This window comes from Zingiber officinale, chromosome 11A (assembly GCF_018446385.1).
Source record: "Zingiber officinale cultivar Zhangliang chromosome 11A, Zo_v1.1, whole genome shotgun sequence".
In the NCBI taxonomy this organism is placed as follows: domain Eukaryota; kingdom Viridiplantae; phylum Streptophyta; class Magnoliopsida; order Zingiberales; family Zingiberaceae; genus Zingiber; species Zingiber officinale.
Window position 1 is genome coordinate 41,089,081 of NC_056006.1, and position 3,934 is coordinate 41,093,014.

A 3,934-nucleotide genomic window follows, 5' to 3' on the forward strand; every position below is an offset into this window, starting at 1 on the left:
CGAAAATAGATCAGGAACACAAGCCCAACCAGCATATATCAGTACATCAAGTTTCAAGTACCATCTTCACTCAGAAGTATATGCCTAATCGAGGCTTATATGCTCTTCGGCCTTCGTATATTGAAGCAAATTCACTCAGGAGCATATCCCTGATAGGAGAATAACAAGGTGACCTTTTTCTTACATTCGCTCAAGAGTACATTTCCAATTAAAATAGCCCTAAGTTTTGAAGTAAAATAAGGGCAATCTTAAAGACAAGCAGGTATGTCATGACTCTCAGTTAGTTATTCACAATTTAGAAACCTGCCACATGCACCCAACTACTTTACAGATTCTCCTTTTCATGGTTTGGTTAACATATATTCGCTCTAAAAATTCATTTATAGACGTGATCATAGTAGTAAAGTAAACTTCATAAGTATGGCCTCAAAGGAATTTAACACATATAGTTTTAATGGCGCACCGAAGTCCTACTTGAAACTGCTGACAAGTTCCTTTAGTAACTCCTTGTTAAGTCGCCGACGATCTATAAATTAGGAAGGTGGTTCCTGAGGTAAGAACCCTCCTTCTCGTAATTGTTTTAAAATCCCATCAACCGAATGATTTAAGGCCCCTACCATGCGTCCAAGAAACTCCTTTGTGAATGATGTGCGTAGAATATATACACTTTTATACATACTTTGACGCACATGTACTTGTACTTCATGCGCATAATTTATGTTTATTGCACCCTATTTCATTATAATTTCATTCTTCCATTATATTTTATGCGGAGATCTACTCTTTGCTTGTTTTGATTGATAGGACATGATTTTCTAGAGTGACACGGGCATGCAAAACTAAGTTTTCTTCATGTTCTGGCCGTGTGGCACCCACATGGCCGTGTCAAGTCCGTGTGGTGGTGGGGGGAGGGGGGGAATTGAAGATTTGGGCGTTCCTCCACTTTCTTGGAGCGATTCCAGTGATTCTAAGGGCGAATCTACAACGTTTCGACTCCGAAGAGCGAAGATTGGATCTGAAGACGGTCTTCATCGTAGATAAGCTTTTTCTTCCCTATCTTTCTTGGATTTGGGATCAAGATGTTTGTCTTTTCTTCTTCTTTTGGATTCTTTCCTTGTTCCATGGATTAGATCTCTTGTTCTAGGATGGAGGGAGTATTTGTAATGAATATTTGATGTAAACTCTTGCGGATTTGCCAAGATTCCTATTTCTATGATTTTGCCCTGTTTTGTATCTATTTGATCTTGTGTGGAATGTTGTAATTGTGCCTAATTATCATTCTTGATTGAGGATTTGAATATCTTGTAGATTTTGTAGAGGTAATTCCTCATTCGATTTTTTGAGGGATCTTTGTGACAGGAACATGCCCGTGTAAGGACGTTTGTGGGATTATCTTGAAGAGGAAACTAGGTTATTCAAGGGGGTAGGATAGATTTGTACATTAATCTTTATATCTTAATGAGGTTGAGAAGTAGTGAATTTCTATATTGATTTTCTGTGGGTCGCACGTGACAGGCAAGCCCGTGTAAGGACAACATAGGGTTCATTCCTAATTGATCATATTTAGATATATTTCAGTCCTAGGCCGATTGTCTATTGCAAGAGGGAACCGACAACCTTCTACAAATGATGGACAATTGAGAAATAAGATTTGGTAGATCATTACATTGAATACATTACAAAGAAACCCTAACTCCTAGAACATACCTTTATCATTGTCCTTATTCTTGTTTCTTAACTTTTCATTTACATCTTTACCTTTAGTAGATTTACTTTGTACTTGTTAACTCATTGAATTGTTGTTTAGCTAACTCGCTTTGAGACATTCTTAGTGCTTATTCCAGTCCATGTGGATACGATAATCTTTTATATTACTTGCGATATTTCTGTACACTTGCGGAGGTCAATAAGTTTTTGGCGTCGTTGCCGGGGACTGCGCTATAACATTAGGGGTTATCAATTGAGTTAGACTAAACATAACTTTTCTTTTCTTTTCAGTAGCATAATTGAAACTAATCTTTAGAATTCTGTTTTCATCATTTGCATATCTTTCTAATTCTTAACAATTCTTTTTGTTGCAATTCTAATTCTAATTATAACTTTACATTCTTGATTTCTAGCACTCTAATCTAACTTTTCTCTGTTTTCTCTTTTGATCTAGTTTCTTTCTTCTTTTCTTTTGTAAACATATCTTGCAATCTTTAGCAAATGAATTATTCTATATATTTTTTTTCCTTTTATCTTTTCTTTCTTGTTTTCATTATACACTTTATTTCTTGCAATTTAAATTCTACATTTTCTTTCTTGCTTTTCATATTGCATTTTATTTCTTGTCTTTGATTCTTCATTTTATAATTTTTCTTGAATATCCATGAGCACTAACATGTCAAGTAGGTCCATGAGAAATTTTTCTACACCCTTTTCTACAAGATTTTTATCTCCCATTATGCAAGCTCAAATTGAAGCAGAAAGTTTTCAACTAGACTCAGAGTTAATTTTTATGATACAAGGTCACAAATTTGGAGGAGAAGTATTAGAAAGTCCTTATCTGCATCTTGAAACATTTTTAGAGATTTGTGATATGGTGAAATGTGAAGGGGTGTCAGCAGATGCAGTTCGATTGATGACATTTCCTTTTAGTATCAAGGATAAAGCAATGACTTGGTTATATTATCTCCGTTCTCAAAGTATCACAAGTTGGGAGTAATTGGACAAGCAATTTCTGAATCATTTTTTCCCTCCAAGCAGAACAGTGTATATGAAGAATTGCATAACAAATTTTGCTCAGGCATATGGAGAATCATTATTTGATGCATGGGATAGATTCAAGAGTCTTCTAAGATAGTGTCCTCATCATGGTTTTGAAAAATGGTTGATTTTGCACATATTCTATGGGGGAATTTCTTTCTCAGACAAGAGTTTATTGGATTCATCAGCTGGAGGTTCTTTTATGGACAAAAGTGTAGATGAAGCATATATGTTAATTAATCAAGTGACATTGAACCTCCAAGAATGGTTGAATATAAGTTGGATGAAATCTCCCTCAAACATTCAAGGAGCGCAAGCCATAAATGAGCCTGTCAAACAAATTGTAACTCAACCATCTATCAGTTTTGAAAATCACAAGTCACAGAACGGGGAGTTCAAACATTTAGGGCCAAAGATTGAAAGTATTTTTTTAAATTGGTTTAAAGAAGATCCCCCTCCTTCGCAGACAAGATCTACTGAAAAGTGTGATGATGTTGGGTTGAGAATTGAAAAAAATCATAAAGAACTTCTGAAGAAGGACATGTGAATTGAGGAGAAGAACAATAGAAGACCACATGAACTCAGTTCCATTATTCCAGGAGGTTCACAAATGCCACAAGTACCTTTTCCCTCAACGATTGATCATACCAACACTAGATAAGCAAGTTAAATCTCCTCCACAAGCTTAAAGGGAATATGGGAAATTAGAAGTACCTTTCCCAAGACCTTCACTAAGGATTCCTTTTCCACAAAGGTTAGTGGGGGTCAATGAGAACTATGACTTTAAAAAATTCTGTGACACTGGTAAGGTTGAGTGCAGATTTTCGAATTTGTATAAAGATGAAGACTCTTCAGATAAGGATTGTGAAGATAAAGCAGTGGTAAATAAGTTTTTAGATCTATCTCCAAATTTTACAGGGTGTTGTAGTGACATTAAATTTTTAGATGATGAATGTGATGTGGTAGATCAATTTAAAACTACAAGTGAAGTTATTGATCCTCCTATAGTTGATTCTCCTATTGAGGATATTGATGTGGGTTTGTTTTTTGATGTTTGTGTTGATGATGTTGATATGGAACAATGTGTAGGGAGCTGTGTTGTGGAAGCTGTTGGAGTGTATACTGAAAGCCTAAGCTTTTGTAAACATTTATTTTGAATAAAGAATCACATTTGGTCAAATGATCT

General features: G+C 35.3%; 1 non-coding gene across 1 annotated transcript; it reads right to left on the reverse strand.

Moving 5' to 3' along the window:
* Nucleotides 1-2,756: 2,756 nt before the first annotated feature.
* LOC122033104 lies at nt 2,757-2,862 on the reverse strand. Its single transcript, XR_006126365.1, has one exon. It is a non-coding gene; the product is annotated as a small nucleolar RNA R71 (small nucleolar RNA).
* Nucleotides 2,863-3,934: the final 1,072 nt, after the last annotated feature.